Genomic DNA, 24372 nt, shown 5'->3' with positions numbered 1-24372 from the left:
AAAAAAAAAAAAGATAGATTAATTTCAATTTTTTTCCTTTAAACAACATAATAAAAGTCAAAGTCTATTTCCACCAAAAGGCTGCCAAAAAACCTACTGATGGGATTTGCCAATGATCCACAATTTATGTTATAAAGTTAGACAAGAGTACCATTAAGTCTACCAAAGTTGTTAAAAAGCAAATTCTAGTCTGTTACTGGCACCCAAGTAGCTAGAAATTAAATCCAGAACTCTACCACCATAAATATTTTGCAAACTCAAAACTCTGTTCTTTCTTGCTGGAGATGAGCTTTACCAGTTGTTTTTAATCAAACCATTAAAATCTGATGTGCTGACCTAAATTATAAAAGAAGTTATAAAATAAGCTATCCCACATTCCAAACCAGGAAAGTCTTTTATCTTTTTGTGTTGTTGTTGATAATTATATTATGTCTTTATCATGAGGGAGCTATCATAACAACAACTTTCATTTAAAAAGAAATAAAAGAAAGATTATAAGGCATGATTAAAGAAAGTATGATGGAACATAATTTCAAAATGTTGGATCTCAAGAAACTGTAAAGGCTTTCATTTATTGTGAAATAAAGTTAAATTTGTAATCATGATCACAACTAAATAAAATCTATTGGCAATATCAAATTCCTTATTTTTAACCTGGGGATAATAGTAGTTCCTGCCTCATAGATTTGTTTTAAGAATTAAATGTGTTAATATGTGTAAAGCACTAAGAGCAACGTCTAGCATAGCAAGCTGCGTTAGCGTTTGCTCTCAGGATTAATATTAGTAACTATTAGCTATTGGTATTAACATAAGCATGAACATTATCATCATTGTCTGAAGGTCTAGTTCAGCATAATCAGTTCACTTACAACTCCATTTAAGTTGCACCCCACAGGAAGCCTCTTCTCATTAACCCAGCTCTTACAGACACTGCTTTCTTCTAAACTCCTACTGCTTTCTGTTAGTCTGACCATATACCATAGAATTTAATTACATTTTCAATGGTTCACTGTTGAGCATGTTAATCTTAAATAATCAAATGGATTGTAAAAGCCTTTAAAAAGAAGAGACCCATAAGTATACCACTTCTGCTGTCTTTTCTGGTTCTCAAGCCTCAGACTCTTAGGAGAGCAACTCCCTACAGAGCACAGGGTCATTTTCCACCAACACCAGCCATAGTTGAGGCAGAAGGTGATAAAAGCTGAGAAAACCTTAAAGGTACAGATGAGGGTCCTGGTCCTCTAGAAAGAGAAATATGCATACTATAAAGCAGCATTAAGTTCCAAGCTAAATCTCATGCCTACTATATAATTCCTGCTGTGTAAAATTCTAAAGAAGAAAAGATAATTGAAGTAGAAGGGTTAGAAAAGACCTAATGCAGATGGACCAAAAATGTGAAGAATAAACCTTATATAACGAACTACCAGTTAAACAGCATCAACACCACAGTAAATAATTTTCCTACTGTTAGAAAACTAGCTAGCATATACTAGGTGTTCAGTATATGCCAGGAACTATTCTAAGTGCTTTACAAATATGAACACATTTGATTTTCAAAATATCCCTATGAGATAGGCACCGTTGTTTCCATCTTAAAAATATGGGAAGTGAGGGCTTCCCTGGTGGCGCAGTGGTTGAGAATCCGCCTGCCAATGCAGGGAACACGGGTTCGAGCCCTGGTCTGGGAGGATCCCACATGCCGCGGAGCAACTGGGCCCGTGAGCCACAATTGCTGAGCCTGCGCGTCTGGAGCCCGTGCTCCGCAACAAGAGAGGCCGCGACGGTGAGAGGCCCGCGCACCGCGATGAAGAGTGGCCCCCGCTCGCCGCAACTAGAGAAAGCCCTCGCACAGAAACAAAGACCCAACACAGCAAAAATAAATAAATAAATTAATTAATTAAAAAAAAAATTGATAAAAAAATAAAAAACATGGGAAGTGAGGTACAGTAAAGGTTAAATGATTTTCACAAGATCATGCAGCTGATCAGTGGAATGGCTGAGTTATAATCCCAGGAATTTGGGCTCTCAAGTCCATACTCTTTATCATTATGTAAAACTACTCTCTTTATGAGCTCGTGTAATTTTCGTAACAATCCTGCAGAGGATGTCAGGCATTCCAAATACTGTCATCTACGTGAACAGCGTCCCCAGAGTTGTGCAGTACACAGTCGGAGCAGCCACGTGTGGCAGCCATAATGATCTGCATCGTACAGGTAGAAAGTTTAATGATTTAGCCGAAGTTGCACAGTTTATACAATCAAAATCTGAAATAGAGTCACTCTCACTCTTCACTCAAACATGGAATCCGCAAAGCCGAGACAGGGTATTGAGCAAGATTTGTTCTGGGACCCAAGGAGTAAACCAGTTTGGTTTAATAAGAGAAAGAATATAGAAAAAGGATAAAGGTACTTAGCTCATTTCCCATCTCATCTCTATGCTCTGGGTGGGAGAAAAAAGTCACTGAATGTTCCTGAAAAGCACAGTGTATACAGCACTGTCCCAAAGAGCTGAACCTACCCATATCCTATTATAAGGATGAACTGTGTAACTATACCAGCAGTATATTACAGAGGAATCTCTTCTCCAGAGGAAAAAAAATTCAAGCAGCAGCGAAGAGAAGGACTGAAGGCTCAGCATCGGGAAGATGACAGCAGTGGATAGGGTCTAACAACACGGAGAAGTGCTTAAAAACAGAGCTGTCACAGGACAGAATTCATTAATGGACATAAAAAAATTCTGGAAATAGGAAAACTCTTACAAATGCAAAATGTTACAGCCCATTATAATGGAGAAGCAAGGAATACTGAATAAAGGGTGGGATGAGAATGCAGTCTAGTTTTCAAGATCAGCTGGAGTTTGTGTTACACAGTGATTTATTTCATTTTTGATTTTGCATTTGCAATACTGTAAATTTCCTGAATAGCATTAAGAAAAATGTAAGAACGATGAATTACAAAGTTAAGATACAACTGATTATATTTATTACATGTAAATTTGTACTATTTAAATCCCTCTCAAATGACTAGGAAAAAAAGACTCAAATAAGAATATAAAACATTACGTTAAGCCATCAAGATGTCCTTCGATAGTAGGTAGATGGATAAACTGTAGTATATCCAAACAGAATACTATTCAGTGCTAAAAAGAAATGAGTTCTCAAGTCATGAAAAGACATGGAGGGAACTTAAATGCATATTATTAAGTGAAAGAAGCCAATTCAAAAAAGGTTACATACTGTATGATTCCAAGTATACGATACCCTACAAAAAGCAAAACTGTGGAGTCAGTAAAAAGATTAGTGGTTACCAGGGGAAGGGGTGAATAGGCAGAGTACATGGGATTTTTAGGGTAGTGAAAATACCATAGTGATGGGTACATGCATGTCATACATTTGTCCATACCCACAGAATGTACACCACCACGGAGAGTAAACTGTTATATAAACTATAAACTTTGAGTGATTACCCTACGTCAATGTAGGTTCACCAGTTGTAACAAATGCACCATTCTGGAGGCGGATGTTGATAATGAGGAATGTTATGCATGTGTGGAGGCAGGGAGTATATGGGAAATCTCTACACCTTCCCCTCAGTTTGGCTGTGACACTAAAACTGCTCTTAAAAAATAAAGTCTTGGGCTTCCCTGGTGGCGCAGTGGTTGAGAATCTGCCTGCTAATGCAGGGGACACGGGTTCGAGCCCTGGTCTGGGAAGATCCCACATGCCGCGGAGCAACTGGGCCCGTGAGCCACAACTGCTGAGCCTGCGCGTCTGGAGCCTGTGCTCCGCAACAAGAGAGGCCGCGATAGTGAGAGGCCCGCGCACCGCGATGAAGAGTGGGCCCCCGCTTGCCGCAACTAGAGAAAGTCCTCGCACAGAAACGAAGACCCAACACAGCCAAAAATAAATAAATAAATAAATTTTTATAAATAAATAAATAAATAAAAAATAAAGTCTTAATATAAATAAAACAAAACGTACAAGAACTTTTTGGCTTCATGATCTGCACATGTGATGTGCTTATTCATGCTTCTATTTAGAGGCTGGAAAACTTTATTTGAGAAAAATAACATTTATTGAGACTTCATATTAAGTCTGATACTTATTTTTCAGAAGTCATTTTATTCTCAGCAATTCCATCACATAGGAATTAACACATCCATTTTGCAGATGAGAAAATTGAGTCTTGGTTAAGAAATTTATGGTAAGGAACTTGTGAGGGTGAAGATCTAGCAATCTGTGAGCCTCTTCGAGGCATGATTACAAATCCAAAACTCCTTTTTTTCCCCACTAAACCATCATGTCTCAAACCTCCAAGTATCGGTCAGTTCAGTAAAAATTTCATAAATCTGAGTAGGTTCACCTTTGTGATGATCTCTGGCTCTTATAAAAGGAAATTAACTGAAAGCCTATGTCAGGTACTCTTTTCTATCACCTGCTAGTAAAAGCTGAACTAGCTTAAGATGCCTCTACCTTACCGTAAAAAATACATTCTATAAAGGGAATCCGAACTAATATTTTAATGGCAATGACCAAAGAAATATAATGGCAAATACTAAAACCAAAGTCTAAATGAGACTCTTTTTTTCCCCCCACAATAAGATTTCTGGGGAAAAAAAAAAAAAAAAAAAAAGCAACCATTTCCAAATACTCAGCAGAAACTGGAGACTGGACAAAAAAAAAAAAAAAACCTGCAAAAGTGGCATTGAGCAGTCTGTGGCACATTCCTCTGTACTTGATAATGAAACCAAGTATTTTTCTTTTAAAAGGTTAATTGTGATTTTTTAAAAAATTATAGTTGCCTTTAAATGCTAAGATATGAGGAAAATATAAATGAGAGGCAGAGATAACTAGCATAGTTCTCTTCTATCAATTAAAAGGTCTTCCTTCACCAGATTCAAAATCACCCATTTCCATTATTCCACATATAAGCTCAGTAAGACCTAATTATTTTCTCTGAGGGAGTAACATAGTTTGTGCCTGGCACACAATTAACACAATTAACATTCCTGAATGAATGAAAAGAATGAATGAACTTTCATTTGGAGACAAATTAGAAATATAAACCCACCCTTGCAAAGAAAGGCTAGTCTCTTAACTGACTTCACCTTTTATTCTTTTCAGAATACAATTCCTTGACAAATACGTTTACCCTAAGTTACACATTTCACAAAATAGAGACATGTTTAATTACCTGTTTGATGGCACACCTTTTGCCTACCTTCATTCACTGTTGTCAGAGACACTAATAAACTGCTTTAAAACTTGCCTAGCCTGCCAACCGGCTGCACGGCAATGGCCACACTCCTTAGCGAGGCATGCTTCACCACCTCCCACTCCATGTCATCTCCCCATCTCTGCACAAGCCCAGGCAGAGACTGTGATTTAGCAAATCTGGGCTGAATCCTATACACCTGAAGAAGAAAGAAAGAAAGAGAGGAAGAGATAGAGAAAGAAAGAGAAAGAGAGAGAGAAAGAGAGGGAGGGAGGGAGGGAGGGAGGAAGGGAGGTCTCTGGTCTCTACCCTGTCTGGTGTGAGTCACTGGACAAGGTACTTTTTCCTGCATATAAAACGACTGTCTCACAGGAGTGTGAGAATTAAATAAATTTGCATATGTAAGGGACTTAACACCTAATGGAAGTCCATAAATTGCAGCAACAGGTACAGTAGTATGATCTGAATTTGTGGGAACTAAGAGAAGTGTGTTAGGACAAGTGTGGTCAGGACGAAGGCCATGAAGAGCCAGAGGGGATGAAGCGTTGGGCGAGGCCTCTTTTCCAGGTATAGAATGAAACTGTAAGAGGGAATGGTGCTAAAGGAGCCCAGACAGGCCAGAAAACTGAATCTACTACACCACCCTTGGCTACTTGTCTGGCTGATCCTGTCACACAAAGGTATGTGATCTGACTCCAAAATCCTGCTTAGGAGGAAGAGGACTACTTTGGCTGACACAAGTGTATTAAATACCTACTCTACCCACAATCACAGAGAGATACAGGGAAAGAAAGTATCCAACCCTCCAGGAACTTACAGTCTAATACAACAAAGATTAATTCACATGAGAGACTAATTCACTAATTAGTTCAAAGAAGAAGGTATCTGGGAAGAATTGTGATTAGTTTTCAAAACAGGCTTACTCCATACCAATACTCCTAAACAATCTTATGCCAGCAAATATTTCACTTTATCCAGTTTGTTAAAGCTACCTTCACTTCTAGATAAGACTGTAAGTAGTGTTAAGCTCATCTAGTAGTTACAGATAAAATTTTCCTAAATTAAAAAATAATACTTGCTATGGGAGTTCAGGAAATGCTATGTTTAAACTTTCTTCCCAGCCTTATTCAATAGACCTACCATTAAATCTCCTATCTTTGAGCGACAGTAATCGATCGAAATTTAATCACAAGAATACACAGATTGTGATGTCATATTTTGTCTACTAAAGTCAGGTCTTTCCCCTGAATTTGCACTTTTGAATATTATGATATAAACTATGAGTTCTAATCTCAAAATACAGCATTTGAAAAGAAACAGCATATTGATTTAATGTTGACTTTTTTGCTTGACTGGAAAATTTAGTGATTGAAGCTAAAAACTGTAAATTCATAGTTCACTCATAATTCATAATTTTAGCCTATTCTTAAATATATGTACTATAAATTCATTTTTTGTCACTGAAAAATCAGTTATATGTAGCTTATTTCAAATTTGCCCCAGTGCCTTCTGTAAGAAGCCATATTATAAGAGCTTTCCCCAGAGCAATTTTTCCTCTATGTATTAGATGACTCGCTCATAAAAATGGACCCTCACATCAAGCCAAGTGTTATATGAACAAAATGGCAAAACTGATAGAAGTTTAGAATTACTATTCCCTGACAAATTCAAGATTGACATTTTTTAAAAGCCACAATTTTCCTTTCATTTTCACTTGGAATCTGAAAAAGAAAAATATTTCATATTCTTTCAATGCTAAACAAGAAGTAATCAATTCCCATTCAAAAAAAGTAGTGACGACAACAATCTAAAAAATTAGAGTTTGTTGCTGAAAGATTCATAAGAGATAACTCAAATATACTGGCCAATATTGCATGGCAGTACTCACTTCTTTTTCTTTTCTTTTTTTCCAATGTTTATTATATATATGTGCATTCTTTTTGAAATTGCGTTTTCATGCTCTTCACTTATCTTTTGAAGGTAGCTTTTTCTTTTTTTTTTTTTTAACCTTCTAGAGCTTTATTGTAGTGATGTGGAAAGATGCTCAAATATAAAGAGGAAGAAAAAGAAAGTTCAAAACATAGGATGTACACTGAAAAAAACTACGTGAGACGTTAGCTAACAGTTAACATGGATTTTCTCTGAATGGGGCAGCAATCAATGTTTTATGTTACCTATTGCTACAATTTATAATTAAAATGTATTACCTTTGTAATTAGAAAAAAAGTAATATTTTTAAAAGGCAACTTTACAATTTCTTTTTACAGGAGATTACATGCTTGATACAAAGCCAAAAGAAATTTCAGAAATTCAACGTTTAAACTATGAGCAGGTAATAGATACAATTTTTGTTATATTAAAACAGGTAATTCTTACTTATAGATATATTCATTGGTCTCTATCAGTGGCTTTTCTTTTTTTTTTGAATTTTTGAATATTATTTTATTTATTTTTTATATGGCAGGTTCTTATTAGTTATCCATTTTATACATATTAGTGTATACATGTCAATCCCAATCTCCCAATTCATCCCACCACCACCACCACCCCACCACTTTCCCCCCTTGGTGTCCATACGTTTGTTCTCTACATCTGTGTCTCTTTCTGCCCTGCAAACCAGTTTGTCTGTACCATTTTTCTAGGTTCCACATATATGCGCTAATATACAATATTTTTCTCTTTTAGATCCATCCACGTCTCTACAAATGACCCAATTTCATTCCTTTTTATGGCTGAGTAATATTCCATTGTATATATGTACCACATCTTCTTTATTCATTCATCTGTCGATGGGCATTTAGGTTGCTTCCATGACCTGGCTATTGTAAATAGAGCTGCAATGAACATTGGGGTGTATGTGTCTTTTTGAATTATGGTTTCCTCTGGGTATATGCCTAATAAGTACTCACTTCTTTTAGCAAGGATTGTACATGATTATTTGTGAGATCATTGTTATTCTCATAGTATAAATTTATAATGAAATAGGGAATCATAAAGGATATTCTACTAAAAATTTTCCTATCTCAGGAATTTTTATCTTTCTTGTTTAAAACACTCTGCAGAATTTTACATATCCCAGGAAAAGACATTATTTCCAAGTTATTACCTTTTTTTACTACAAAAAGCAGACACATGGAAGGCATATAGTTTGTCACTGCAAATCACAGTAATAAATTATTATTCATAAAGAAAAAGTCTGATAAGATACAATATGTAAAGAATTTTAAAGATAGGCCTGTAACCGTTATATAAATTTCCCTGCTAAAATGATTTATTTCTGCTTTACTATTACACAGATTAGAAATAGATATATTTATTTTCCTACACAAACATAATCCATAGATGTTTTAATCAAGATATTTTTTTCACATCATCACGTTAGATTCTTACCGTTAAGGTAAAAGTAAGGTTTTTTTTTTTTGTTTTTTTGTTCTTGTTTTTTTTTTACCTTCGAGGAAAATAATACTTGCTTTTTTTCTATTTAAAGGCTGGAAATGGAAGACTCAAATGCTGGAAAACTTGATATTTTCAAAATAAAATACAACTGAAGATATGCTACATCTATTGACACAAACTGCAAGTCAATTTCTCATTGATTCTGTGAAGTTACACTGAACAAGAGGTAAAGAAAAACCTTTTAGCCAATGTGCTAAGTGACGGTCACCCCTGTTTTCCCCAGTTGTATTATGAAATGTTCCATACATGGGGCCCATGTCATTACTAGATCCGTTAACAGTTCCACAGCTCAGAGCCTGGCTTCATTTGTTAAGCATCAAGCTGCCCTATCACTTGTACAGAGCTGAAAAGGTTGTTATGGTTCGTGATGTAAAACTCACAAAAGTACACAGCTGCTGTTCATATTCTCAAAGAAGTCTGTTATAATAATGATGTCACGGAAAAAGGCTGGAATCTATTACATGTCCCAGACAGCCAAGCCATTCAATCTCTCCAGCCAATGCAGGTATACAGGTTGCACTATAAACACTGTGGTAGCATCCCAATAAGGCAAAAAGTTCAATACAAAAAAAAAAAAAATCACTGAGGGCAGGTAATTAGGACCTATTCATAGTCCTGCCTTCAGGAAGCTTCACTGACCACTGGAACAACCCAAAAAGCACGCCCATCACCATCTAACTGTCTGATACCCTACTGTGAACACAAAGCTTTGCAAAAATTCCAATATAAATCATCAGGCTCTTGAAGGAAACTATACAAGGTCATCTAAACAAACAAAACAATTTCTCTTTAGCTATGATACCTATCTACACAGGAAGTGTGATACATTGAATCCTGGCCTCCAGAGAAATGCAAAGCAAGAATACATTATTAATTTTAAGAGCTAACCTATGAATTTAAAAACTGCTATCACTTGTTATGGCACAGAATGTTAAGTAGCTTCAGACCCTGGCAGATAGAAGAGAAGATGTAGAAGAGAAGTCTGGTTTCCTTATTTTAGTATTCTTGTATAACAAGACATACAAACCATTTTCCAAGTGAGAATTTTTAAAGGGATTTTAGAGATATATGAATATTAAATAGTTTCTACTGTATACATTTGCAACATTTTAACTATTTTCATGAAATTACAAATTAAAGAAAAGAGAAATTTTGAGCATCAAAAGTACAAAAGACAACTATTAAAATTATTTCAATGCTCTTGAGAGAAAAACAGAGCAGATGCCGAACATTGAGAAAAAGGCCTAAATTCCAGTTCCAAATCTGCCACTAATTACTTGTTTAATCTTAAACAATTCATTTAACAGCACTCAATTTCAATTTCCTTCACTTTAAAAATGAAAACCATAAGAAATGACAATATATGAAGTTCCACTTTCCCACAATAGTATTTCTCAACCTACAGTCATCAGGTATGGATAGGAGGACCAAGCCTCTGAATGATGACAGCTCAGCCAGACTTGCTTAGGCAGGGCACTGTCCTATGCACTGAACACATGTTAATTCATTTAACATTCAAACAAACCTATGTGTTAGGTACTATTATTATTATCCTCATTTACAGGTAAAGACAAGTAGTGAACGGAAGAGTGAGAATTCACATTCAGGACAACTGACTCCGGGGCCAGCTCTTTTCACCGCCATACGAGACCACTGCCTTACACTGAGATATTCTTTGGAATGAAGAGGTCTAGCTGTTTTAATTTTCTAGTAATAGGGAAAAGTAAAAATTTAAGAGTGGAAAGTTTGCTGATTGAGGATACTGCAGTGCTTTAGATCACAGCTGTTCTACAATACAGTACAATATGCGGAGAAAGTATTAGATAATCCCTAGCTCCTAATCAGTTTTATTTTGTTCACAAAATGCAAACATATTCTCAGTATTACACATATGACTATTTTATCTGCATGGACATACTCTCGTATGCCTGCAACTCTAAGGTAAAAATTCTTAACACCTGCTTATATTTGGTGTTATACTCTGAGGCTAGAATTCAGTCCAATAATGGTATGCCATAAAGTGGCAGCAACAGTTAAATGTGATATTAGCTATAAGATGACATTTAAACATAGCATCTGTTACATATAACTACAGTTTGAAAATGAAATGTTTCAACCATGATTATTTATGGCTGAAGGCAAACCCTACTTATGAGCATGAAAACGGCTCTGTTTAATTTACTGCCTATTGAGACTTGTTTCTTTGGTTGATTAATCACAAGTAAACCAAGAATAGTTTAATCTCAGCAGCATGAAACGTAAGTATTCAGAAGTTCTAAAATTTGTTTACTATCTTGACAGGAGTACGATATATTCACAAAATTTCCTACATGTTCCCAGTCAGTTATGATCACTCGTCAGTTAACTTCACAGACAGAAAATACCTTACATATTTTTTACTTCTTCATCAAAGTGGTGAAATGTAGAGATTCTTTTCCTCTATTTTAATAGGCCACAGAGCTCTAAAATCTCTGAGAATTCAAACTCCTTCACTGCATCTTCACGCAGCTGTGAAAATAAAGTTACTCTGACTGCATTTAAGTTCTTCCTTGCCACAATATAATATACATGCCAAAGTACAGAAGGTGAAAAGAAAAATCAATTGACCAGCACCAGGGCTACACAAAACCAATCCTCATCTCCCACTTCCTCCTCTTTCTGAAGCAACAACGACAGGCAGGTCGAACTCAAATCCGACTTGCTTTTCTATCTTCTAGCCCTTCACCTGTGCCAAAGAACTATGTAATCAGAGAACTCCTTTTACAGCAAATAGCCCCTGAGCAAGGTAAGCATGGAAACAGATTCTAAATCATGTGAAACGTTTTGGGCACAGCTGGCAGAACACCTGTTGGGCATGGATGAGTGATGTGTGAAACACAAAACAACAGAAGCAAAGGACTGTTCACACAGCTCTCACTGCACACTTTTCAGACAATTTTAAATTTACTCAAAGACTCTGATGAAAAAGCAACAAACTAGAATTAGATTAACATTTTATTTTTCTTCTTGAGCAGAGAAAGCCACGCACTGAAAATAAGCTCCCCAAACGAATCGTTATCAATTCAACAATCTCACGGATGTGAGAAAGTCCTATAAAATGCTAATTTTTCTTTCTTTTACTTGTTTATGTGGCCCACACCACCTGCTAACTTTGACCATAATTTTTAATCTTTTTAAATGTCTACATATATTTTACAGATAAAAATGGAAAACCTCTATAAAGAAAATATTACTTTCAACTTTACTATTTTGAACTACTAAATGTTTACTCACTCAAAGTTAATAACCAGCACTTTTTTTTTCTTTCATCACCTATAGGAGAGCCAGAGTGCATATTTCACAACTAAAATGTAGAAGGCGTGTAAAGAAAGAACCTAGTTGAATTTCATAAGATTTTTCACCAAACCAAAAAAATAAATAAAATAAAATATGGCTTCAGTCATTAAAGTTCCAACATTCTAACCAATCAATAAGCATTTACTGCATCTTTATAATGTACCTACTACCATGTACCTTAAAATTCACATCAACTTTTCTGCAGGGAGTTGGAAAAAAACAGAAGCAGAGAAATCAGTTAAAAATCTGTGCCAAAATCCAGTCATTCAAGGATGAAAGCCTTGGAGAGGATTAGGAAAATGAGAATGCACTTTAGGGGTGAACTCTGGAGACCAAAAGAGGATGAAGTAACAGGACTTGGTAACACATTCAATTCAGCATAAAGGAGAGGAACGAGTCTGGTGCAATTACAGTGGCCTTAGTGCACAGCTAACGATATGGTAAAGAAACGCTGAAATGAGTAATAATCTAAGTTGACTAGCAATCCAGCAGCCTCATAGTAATTCAGCCTATACGTATTGTACAACTCAGTAAACACTATTTCTTCACATGTTCAACACTTGTGATAAAGGCAAAAAAAAAAAATCTTTAAAAACTTAAAGCTCTGGCAAAACTACAGAAATTTTTATCATCAGGAACTACGACATGTTGAAAATATCGTAAGCAATGTTGCAGAAGCCTGAATTTATAAGAAGTCAGGTGGAAAAATTAACCAGACCCAGTGTCTTACTGTGTCTTGAACAATTCTTGCTTGGTTATTTCATAAATGTTTGATTTTTACATCATCATCATAATAACCCCCCCATGCATTAGTACTGTTGGCTTAAGTTTCTAGACAAAAAAAAAAGGGGGGGGGGGAGGGTAGTATTAGATTAATTTGTAATAGTATCTGATTCAAAACAAACAATTCAAGTTGAAGCACTGACCACACGGACTAACCAGAATTCTGTTGAAATTCACCAGGTACTTAACGGGACGGCTGGATTCCCTCAGTTGTGGCAAAAGTATCCTAAAATGGCTTTGGCTTTCAAATGTGTCACACCAAAACAAGACATTTTCCTAGGTAGTATCTGAAAACAGTTACATCAAACTATGAAAATCTGAAAATATAACCACTAACCCTAAAAACTGGAAAATAACAAATGAGATTTTTTGCTACATGTTACCAAATTGTGTTAGTAATATGCCACCTCTACCGATTGTTTCCAGCAAGAAATTAAGAGAAAATAAGAAAGCTATGGCTAGATATCAAATGTTAGTTATCAGTTTGCTTTGGACCTGACTTTAAGTGACAAAGCTTATGAATTTAACAAACTTGACAAAGTCAAGAAACTCATACTACATTAGTCTAGGAAAATTTCCCGATGTGCAAGTACAATGGGCCCTCAGGCCCACTTTCAAATTGTAGTTTAAGTTTTCATGACAACCTAATACCATCACAGACCACCATATTGTCAAGAACTATTACTTCTATGTTGAAGAGTTTAGTTATTACCCTGGTTTTTTTTTTTTTTTTCCACACACACACACTGTATTTTATTTTTACAAGAGATAAATAGACTGACACCAAGCATTGTACATGGATGACCACAACAAAAGCAACAATGATTGCACTTACCAAACATGAAACACACTCATACTATGTCATAATATTGACATTCAGTCCAGTAATCCTCCACTGTAACAGCTCCTTTACTTTGCAGTGAAAATTGATTTGTATATTCTTTGCTTCTGAGTCCTTGTGATTACCCTGGTTTTAACTCATAGTGTTGGTTACTCCCTAATTATAAAAACTAAAAATTATTCTACCGCGAAGGAGAAGTGTGGGAAAAACTTAAATCTGTAGTTGTAGCTCTTTTTGGCTCACATACAGAATTCTCAATCTATCACTTTAAGCTTCTTGGTTCCATCACCAATTTCCTTAATCCTTTGCTGAAAGTTGGTGATTCCCAATTTAGGATGTCAGAGTCCTAAAAAAATGTATTCGTCAAACAGTAAAGGGGACACAGTGACTAAAAGTTGAGTTTATGTTATCAGATGGTCTGGGGTCTTGGGCAAAGCTTAAAAACCTCTCTTTGCCCTAGCTTCCCTTCCACATAGGGTTGAGGTAGAAACAGGGTATTGTGGAAATTATAATGTGCTTTTAAAGAGGGTTTGGCATCTGGTAAATGTAGCTATTATCATAGTTTGTTTGTCTTTTGGTGCCTAGAAATACGCAGCATCTTGAAGCCACTACTACCTCCCTATGTTTGAAAAGCTATCAATTCAGCATGCTCTAATCCTAAATTGCAAGGACCAAACAGGAACTTTAAAAAATATAAGTGATTCTGGACTGAGATGGATATAAGTATTTCTTCCTGTTTCTCCCACTAGACAAAGACAACTAAAAACTCTGAACATCATGTACAAAATGCACACAGGAAGACTATGGAACGTGCAGAGGAGATGACCAGCTCGGGACCTCAGAACCCAAGGGAAACAACATGGCTTAGAGTTCCCTTTCTTTCTGCCTCACATATCCTAGACTGAGGCAGCATTATCTTCAATGTACTCAGGGAACTAATATACAAGTGAGAAATGTATAGTTAAACATTGTGGTTATAGATTTCGGCCTTTAGAGCCCTACATAATTATTTGCTCAATTTGTGAACCTTTTGCACCTTCCCACTGGTATTCTCTTTTTTTGACTCCCCAGGAAGATGGTTTCTCTCCCATCAAACAGTCGTGCCCCAACTCAGTTTAAACCTTTCTCACTGTTTACCTGAAAACTAATGAATTTGGCTTTTTTGTTCTTTACCTCTGGTTTTCTTTTCATTTTCCCCATGAGGGTAAAGAGTGTTCTAGACATAACATATTTGACCCCAGTTAATACTGTTCACAACTATTCTTTAGAACCAAGCCAAAGAGAGGTCTTACCTCACTGCCATTATAAGATGATTCTGTCAATCATTCCATTTCCTACTTGGGCATCTGCCTGTAGAACTTTATTCAGCCCAGATTCTGTTTCATATGGATTAATCTCTTTTCAATACATACCTAGTATCCACCTCAACTTTCATTCATTGTTCTAATTTCCCCTATTTGATTTTTGGCCCTTTACAAAATAAAAATATTCAACATTTGCCTTTACAGTAAACCTATATAAACTATCTAAGACTTACTAAAAATAAGCTAGACAAAACATGCACAGGAGAAGGACTCATCAATCCAATAACCAACACTTTGCTCATGCCTCAGACCACGAATCACCCTCAACTCCCTCACTATCCCATGAAACTTGTATCTAGTCCAAGAAGCTGATCTCATAACTTAAACTTGATCTTTGCCCTTCCTCCAAACCACCATGTGTATTATGTGTGTATGTGTATGTATATGTTGAACTTTTAAAATACACATAATTCCTTTGTATACTACACTTTATCTTGTGTTCCCAATTATTTCATGTGTTTAAGGCTTGTCCACCAAATAAAATCACAACTTGATTGAAAACAGGAACTAAATCATATTCTTATAATTTTTCCTCCACTATAAATAGCATGGTGCTAAAACACAAAGCAGTTATCAATTTATTCATTCAGTGCATGACAGCTGAATCACTGCTAGCTAGTGTGTTGAAGGCTGGGGATGAAGAGGAAAACAGAAGGCGGTGTCTGTCCCCAAAGGGTTTACTGAGTACTGTGAGGGAGCCATGAAAACATTTACATTGAGAATCAAATCAGAGATGTAGTCAAGGCGTTATGAGAAGACAGAGGGAAAGTACTGAACTCTGCCAAGGAAAGTATCACAGACGAAAAAATATTTCCTTTAAATAGAATCATGAAGGATAAATAAAACTTCGCCAGGCAAACAAGAGAAGAGGTAGGCATGACATTCCAGAAGGAGGAAACAGCACTGTGCCAAAGGACAGAATCGTGAATGAATGAGCCAGCAGATAAACTGAGGAACCATTACAAATCGATAGGCTATAATGTAGGGAGGGAAAGGGCAGTGACCAGGACCGAATGGCAGGTAAGCATCTGATGAAGCTGAAGGGCCCTGTATGCTACAGGATGTAATCCTGGAAGCATTAAAGGTCATGGATGAGAGCGTGGTAGGATCAGATATCCCTGCTGCTCCTGAAATGGTAGACAGTTTGGAAAGGGGAAAAGTAGACAGATGTTAGGAAGCTATGTTAAAGTATAACTGAGAAATGATGAGGATTTGAGATAAGGGGTGCAAGAAATGGAATCATGATCACTGAAAGTATAGGTGTGGATGAAAACAAACTGAGTGAGAGGAGAGGCAAGCCAAGGAAAGACCGTGCAACGTGGACATTTAACATGAATCTTGACCGAAAGTCAAATCCATTCTTAGTTTGTGGATAAATATTTCTTCTATCTTTAAAACTGTAGTTCTCAGTGTATAAACAAGAAGAAACAGGTCAAGATTAACATTTTAAAGCCTCAACTGGAAACCAAGTTTATCCATCTACTGATCTTGGAATGTCTTTCAAACACTAAGTGTGCAGAGATAACAGAATTCCATCTCCCCCACCCACCCCAACCTGTCAAAGTGAAGACACACTGCCAACATACCTGTTCATCAGGTTTTCTTTTGAAATGGGTACAAATAAAATTCACTTCAAGGCAGTAAACAGAGTCCACGTCACTCTGTTCGGCCTCTATACAACTGGACTTCTTGCCTTCACTAGCACCTCCCCTTTACCCCCACCCCAGATTTCAAATTACTGCTTTAACACCTTAACTAACCTTTATGTGACCTGGTTAGACATATGGTGAATTGCCTGTATATAACTTGACACACAAACTCATTTTATGGTTCTTCCCTTCAAATCAATGATTTAATTACCATGAGGTGAACTATCATGGCAAATCTGACTTGCTTTAGATACCAACCAGGTAAACAGGCTGCTGATAACTGAAGTAAACAACGTTCTTGATGATTATGCGTAGTACATCCGCGTCAGGTACATTCGCTCTCTTGACCACGCTGAAACCTATTAAATAAGTAAATAAATGGAAAAAAAAAACGCAATGTGAGGTTCACGTTACATTTCAACAACAACATGCACACAAAACCCAAAACTTTCACTCCACCACTGGAAGCAACATAACTTTAGAAAGGTAAAGCATTTTCCTCTCAAATCATATGCCAGTATCTCTTTATTCTGTTCATCCTAATATCCTGTGAGCATCTCTACTGTATCTATGCACTATGCCTTCACTGAAAAGTATATGAAACCTTGCATTTTCCTTCCGGTAAAGTGACTGCCAGTAACTGAATGAAAATGGCATCTACCCAAAGGCTACCACCTCATCCTTTAGTTCTCAGCTCTAATACTGCCTCCCTGAGAGCTATTCATTGAATACTTTGGCTAAAAGAGCATCTCACACATCTTCCAGCCACTCTCTGTCCTTTCAGCTGTGTACATAATAAGCAGCCTTGTCTTGAGTTACATTATTACTCTTTGTGTTTACTTTGTGTATGGCTATTGCTACCGGACTGTAAGCCTCCACAGAGCTGGGAAGCACCCGTCTTGTTCACCACTTCATCAGCAGTGTCTAGAAGAGTGCCTGCCCTGTGCTCAACAGACACTTGGTGGCCTAATGAGTGCTTCCAAATCCACAAACTACCAAAATATTAAAACTCTGCTGTAAATAAAATGCTAACAGAACAGGGTTTATTTGGTACTTCTATGAGTTCACAAGACCCAGAGAGATGCATAACCAGACACTGACAGGCTAACATAAACAGATTTTTTTCATTTTGGCTTCTATCCAGGGCTGATAGTGAATTCAGTGGCAGTCGAATGTTAACTGCCCTTGAAGAATATTTAAACTGTCTCTAAAATGAAGAAGGGAGAAAAGGATTATAAGGGGAAATAAAATTAATAAAGTTAATCTTCTTACTGATAGAAGCATAAATAGCACAGTCAGGAATTCATAACATACACACTTTTTTTAAATGTCATTCAAGCTTCAAGTTCCTATTTTTTTCTAAGAGTGACTGTGGTTGTTAATGAGCATACTACATTGGAACAGATAATACAGAAATTGTGGTAGTCTATATAATTTGGCTCCTCTGGAGGTCAGAAGGATATTTGGCTCAAATAATGTGAGGGCTTTGTTCAGTACTACTATAAAATATAAAAGAAAACTGAAACAAAAAGGCACACAGAATCTTGCAGTATCTTACTTCCAAAACATGTGATGGGATAAAGCTACATTTTCAGAATCTGTTTCCTAAAAGAACCCAATATTAATTGCATGTTGATGTGTAAAGCACACAAAAGTTGCATTTTCTCCACTTTGGATCCCAGACTCTCAGTTCTGAAAGTACAGCCCACTGTACATAATTCCCAGGTCAGAGGTGCAGTAGACAAATTAATTAGTCTATTAAGTTTCAGTCATATCCTGGCACTGATGTTTAGGTTAGCACCTTCAGCAACAAGTTTCTAACATTTAACTATGCTGCCATTTGTTCCTGAGAGAAATTAGGAATGAAGCGGGGGTGGGGGGGGGGTTGCGGGCGGAAAACATAGCTGGGAAAAGTTCCCACTGACCTAAAGGCAGAAACATGCACGTGAGTCAGGGGTAGACTGATGTATTCACAAAAAGGAGAAGAACTTCAGTTGATTAGTTCTTGCTATTTTAAGTGATTAGCAGAAAAATAAATGGCTTCATATCAAAGTGAAATTTAAATAGCATTTAACACTCTACAAAATCAACCTAAAAAACGATGATAATTTGCTATGACTTAGCACTAAAGAGAAACCAATGATTTCATATGACGAAATCTGTGAAGCATTTCACGAGAAGATTAAATACTTGACTAAATATTTGTGGATGCTAAAAATGACTGAAATGAACCAAATTGCGTATTTGAAAAAACAGACATGAGACACAAACACAAACGCACAGAGGGAAAGAGGGAAAGGAGGGGAGGGAGAGAGAGAACTACCAGTTATCTTTCACCTTATAGCCAATAGCTACTGCAAGGTGTATCCAAAAGAACAACATACCAGACATAGTTTGAAATTCAACAGTAAAAGCAAAATTTGTTGATTATCATAGAGCACAATAGAATACCTCTGCACTACGTAGGAATTTTCTTTTCTCTTAAATTTTTCCTTTTCTTTTATTCAGTGGGGTCATGGTAAAGTGGAATGTTTTCACAGCATCAGTGACCCAGATGTGTGTAAGATACTAGGCTCTAAAAGCTGTTCTATGCATGAGAATTGGGTGTTGAGACTGTCTCAGGTACCTCTGAGAACAGTAACAAGAAATGAATGACTCAGTTTCTAATGACACTATCTGTCAAAACAAATATCTGTTACATAATGAGCAACCACACTATGTTAGAACCTGGATACACCTACATTAAAGAGATGTTAAAGATTAGGCCATTTAAAATCCAATCAGAATGCTGGATTACTGAAAAGGCAATCAGAGTAACTATGGCTTACCATTTTCTCCTGAATATCCTATTATTTGGGCTCTATGAAAGCTTAGGTTCACCTAATTCTCCCCAAACACAGTGCCATTAAATTGAGGATTATTAAAATTTATAATTACATTTCTTGGAGTTTTTCTTCAGGAAATAATCAGATATGTTCAAATAGAAAGGAATTCTAGAGGTTAAAAAAATTAATATTATTTATAATAGCAAATAGCTAAAACAATGTAAATGTCTAACAATAAGAAGATATTTCAATAAATTATGATATAATAGAATATTAAGAAGTCATTGAATGTCATGCTTTCAAGGAAAATTTAATGGGACAGAAAAATTCCTAGATTACGGCAGGCACATAAGGAAGAACTGTTAAAGGAAATAAAAATGCAGTGTACAAAACCTATACAAAAACTATTTGCGGGCTTCCCTGGGTGGCGCAGTGGTTGAGAATCTGCCTGCCAATGCAGGGCACACGGGTTCGAGCCCTGGTCTGGGAAGATCCCACATGCCGCGGAGCAACTGGGCCCGTGAGCCACAACTACTGAGCCTGCACGTCTGGAGCCTGTGCTCCGCAACACGAGAGGCCGCAATAGTGAGAGGCCCGCGCACCGAGATGAAGAGTGGCCCCCGCTCGCCGCAACTGGAGAAAGCCCTCGCACAGAAAGGAAGACTCAACACGGCCAAAAATAAATAAATAAATAAATAATAATTTAAAAAAAAACTATATGCATAGTTTGTATGCACATTATATGAAAACATATTACATATCCATCTTTTGTACATAATATGCACAGTCATACAAAATAGAGGAAAAAAAGACACACCAACATGTTCACAGAGGTTATCTTTGGGTAGTAGAACTGAACACAACTCTAATCACAAAAATATACTGCTTTTATAATTAGAAACGAAGCTATAGTAGCTACTGGAATAGTTTGAGCCAAGTGGAGTTGACCACAATTGAAGATAATGTTCCTTGTGTAAGTCATCAGTGGAACAAAGGATGCGTTAGATATTTCTGAGTGATGTCCCCCTCAACCACTTCCTAAGACCCCCCCCAAGCCCAACCAAGTCCACAAATCGTGATACCCTCCAATACTATCTTTGTCCCAGGTATGATTAATCCCTGTTCTTAAACTGTCTCCTCTTAATATGTGTATTAATCAAATTTCTACTTATCTGTGACATGTATTGTAAAAATGCACAATATTTCTGTATCTATGGCCTTGGAATTTCTTCTCTGAGGCCAAAAAAGGGTGTGTGTGTATGTATATATTTGACAAACTCATTTATTTATGATAAACTACCCTAAACCTGCCTCACAAACGGCAATGGATATTTTTACAAGCTCTGCTGAAAAGAATCCCATCCTTCAAACTGACAGTTACAGTTTCCCCCAAAAATGTCATTTTAAAAGTGAGTTTTTAAACAGCACTTTGAATCAACACTGCCAACTTTTTAAAGTGTTTAAAAAGATGCAGTTACTCCCTAGATTCTGCTTCTTAAGATATAAATTATTTTGTGGGCAAAGTCCATTCCAACCTATCTCTTATAGACAGATTTTTATACCACCATCTATGTCACCTCTAAGCACCTCCTTGTGTAGTTTTCCTTCCATCATTATGAAATTAAAGCAAACAGCACTCTTTTTTGTTCTATTTGTGTGGTTACTATGGTAGTGACCTGCATTTTGCACCTAGGATAACCCTATTTGGGGCAGGGGAGAGAAGTAAGGGACCAAAAGAATGGAAGAATAAGTTCGGGTAATGGTCAGCACCTTTAAACATTTACTTTTCTCTTGGAACTGCCTTTGGCCAAAATCTATAAAACTATGACTTGACCCTCAGCTTCCCGGCATAAAGTACTTAGGCTTATGATGTGAACACCATGAAACTGGCAAGATTAGCAACCCTTTCCCTTGCTAGTAAGAAGAATTAAAATTCTGTTTCTCCCAACCCCAAAATTTCCACCTCAAGCTCCCCCTAAACCTAGTCAGGCCCTGGTTCACAGCTTCTAAAGACCAGACCATGGAAATACCACGTGGTGACTGAAAGTCTGTGATGGAAAACAGATGAGACAGGACACACTGCTTGCCTAGCACTTTTAAATGTACAGCTCCCCTTCACTGTCTTTCAGGATGTCACTGCAGGTGACACATGGAAAGAACAGTTAGTGCAAAAGTTTTGTACATTTTCTACTTTCATAGGTTATCTCAGTTGTCAACAAGGTGATTTCCTTGAATATCTGCATCAAGTGAACCAACGGTTTGAGGTATTTTCAAAGTTTTTCTCCCCTTAAATAATATCCTTTACAGAGAAAGGCCAACAGATAACAGATGATAAAGGCCAACAGGCAGCAGCTATGCTTGAAGAGTGGAAGACGCAAGAGGGCTGCAGCAGTTCACCGACAGCCTGCCCACGTAGCCTTCAGCTTCCCTGCAGGGCTCCTTAGACACCCCGCAGAATTCTAGAGCCCTGAGGGACACGATCTGAAAATCAAGTAAACAGAGTCTGCCCTCGCAACCTCAGAGTTAATATTCACAGTGCTGACTGTTCTAAAAGTCCATGACACACAGCATTTAAAACTTTAAAATTCAGAAGCTGTCACTAATTTTTTCAGCAATCTTTTACTCCATTGTTATGAGGAAAATTATGTCATGATGGCATTTTTAAATCTGAGGGATCATAAAAGTAATAGGCCCAAGTTCTTAAAAATGCATTATGTCTTCTTAAATTGCTTTAGAGGAAAAAAACGCTATATTTCTTGTAATTAGCTAATTAACTATAAAGCGTAAAGTCACGTGAAATCTTATTAGATAATAGAAACTGTTGTAGTAGTTTCAGAAAGGAAAAGAAAAATAAGCTATGATCTTCATACCTCCTAACTAGCCAAATAAGATATCTAGAAACTTAATACATCCTGCCTCACTTTTGCTGAGTCCTCATAAAACTGACAAAACAAAAGACGGAGTAAAGTTTTAAAGAGTCAATAAAAACGTTTTTTAAAGTACTCTGAATACCTTAAGTGTTATAATAAGACCTCATTTCAAAGGAACATGGTTGAACGCCATGAAAATTTAATTCTATTATATACCCTCAAGAGACAATCCCTTGAGATATTAGCATTTAATGACTTTTTACTTGAAAACACAAGCTCCTACCACACTACATTGTAATTGTTTGATGATGGCTTTTAAAAAGTGTTTGTACTTGTAAAACTTCTCACTAGGCAATAAGGTACTTGAGAGTTGAATGTAGGGTTTACTGATCTTAGTTTGGTTACTCATTAATTCATTCAACATTCTTACTGTATATCTATTAGCCATATGCTAAAAACAATAAGTATATATGGAAAAAAGCCACAGTCCCTATCTATCAATACTTAAAAAAAAAAAAAAAAGTTTAAGAAAGAAAGAATAAGAAAACACATGATTGCAGTTTCCTGTCTTAGAGTTAAACACTGTGCCACAGGAGCACGGGGAAGTGACAGAGGGCTCACCTGGAATAGCAGGGAACAGGGCAGGTCTGAGCTACAGTGGGACAGGTTCTGAGGGCTACTGGGAGTTACCCACAGAACACATGATGAAATACAAAATCCAAAGACTGAAGCAGCACCATGTATCAAGAGCCTCATACGCCATACTGAGGATTTTGTACTTTATTCTGGGGAACCATTCAAGAACAAGTTCTAGAAAAGTCACTTTCACTATAAAACAGATACCAGAATGGAAGAAGCAAAACCGGTTGCAGGGAGACCAGTTAAGAGGACAGTTATGGTGGTTCAAGTGAGAAATGATGGAGGCCTCAACTAAGGCTGTAGTAATCAAAAGAGAGAATGGTAGGCACACTTAAGAAGTATTACGGAAAGGGAACAGGCAGGATTTAAAAACTGAGTTGAGGGGCTTCCCTGGTGGCGCAGTGGTTGAGAGTCTGCCTGCCAGTGCAGGGGACACGGGTTCGAGCCCTGGTCTGGGAAGATCCCACAGGCCGCGGAGCGACTGGGCCCGTGAGCCACAGTTGCTGAGCCTGCGCGTCTGGAGCCTGTGCCCCGCAACAAGAGAGGCCGCGATGGTGAGAGGCCCGCGCACCGCGATGAAGAGTGGCCCCCGCTCGCCGCAACTAGAGAAAGCCCTCGCGCAGAAACGAAGACCCAACACGGCCAAAAATAAATAAATGAATGAATGAATGAATAAACAAACAAACAAACAAACTGAGTTGAGGAAACAGAGACCCGTCAGGATTTCATGGACAACTCCTCAGTTTCTGGTTTTGGCAACAGGGAGAACAACAGTGGTTTCCTAAGAAAAAGAACACAGAAAAAGAAGCAAATCTGATGGGGGCAAAAAACTTCAAAAATACCTTAAAAACCACTGGTTCACTTGACGCAAATATTCAAGGAAATCACCTTGTTGACAACTGAGAAAACCCGTTCCAAGGGGGATCTGTAGAAATTGTACAATACAAGAGGGTTTGGCGTGTGTGGAGGAGACCTGTTCTGGGAACAGGAATATGAGCGCCGTTAGTATTTAACAATGGTAAATGAAGTCATGAAAGTGTACAGAGTGAACCAGGAGAGGACCAGCAAAGAAAGCCTCAGAATAAACTCCCGGGAGCAACAAAAATGGAGGCAGAGGAAGTGGAGAGACCTGCAAAGGAAACAGAAGCAGCAGCACAGGTGGTAAGAAGCGAGTTAGGAGAGGGCAGAGTACAGCGTTTTGAGAAGGGAACACCTAAGTGTCAAATGGTCCTGCGATACCGCAAAAGGACTAGAAAGAGGCCAAGAGACTTTGCAACAAGAGGTAATTCATGACCTTTGCAAAGACAGTTTCAGCAGTGAGATAACAGAGTGATACAAAAGTTACTGAAGAACATATATGCCACATCTTCTTTATCCATTCATCCGATGATGGACA

At 37.3% G+C, this 24372-nt stretch overlaps 1 protein-coding gene across 4 annotated transcripts in view; it reads right to left on the bottom strand.

The window, feature by feature from the left end:
- The window catches only part of BMPR1B (bone morphogenetic protein receptor type 1B), a 430873-nt gene that overhangs the window by 217673 nt on the left and 188828 nt on the right, over positions 1 to 24372 (bottom strand). For all 4 annotated transcript variants that reach the window (XR_011073892.1, XM_068542462.1, XM_068542464.1 and 1 more), the window contains one exon: positions 16901 to 17001. The gene's annotated coding sequence lies outside the window, so the exon portion shown is untranslated. The remainder of the gene's footprint in view (positions 1 to 16900; positions 17002 to 24372) is intronic.

Source organism: Eschrichtius robustus, chromosome 4 (assembly GCF_028021215.1).
Source record: "Eschrichtius robustus isolate mEscRob2 chromosome 4, mEscRob2.pri, whole genome shotgun sequence".
Classification (NCBI taxonomy): domain Eukaryota; kingdom Metazoa; phylum Chordata; class Mammalia; order Artiodactyla; family Eschrichtiidae; genus Eschrichtius; species Eschrichtius robustus.
The sequence above is the reverse complement of the archived record's forward strand: the minus strand, read 5'-3'. Positions and strand labels throughout refer to the sequence as shown.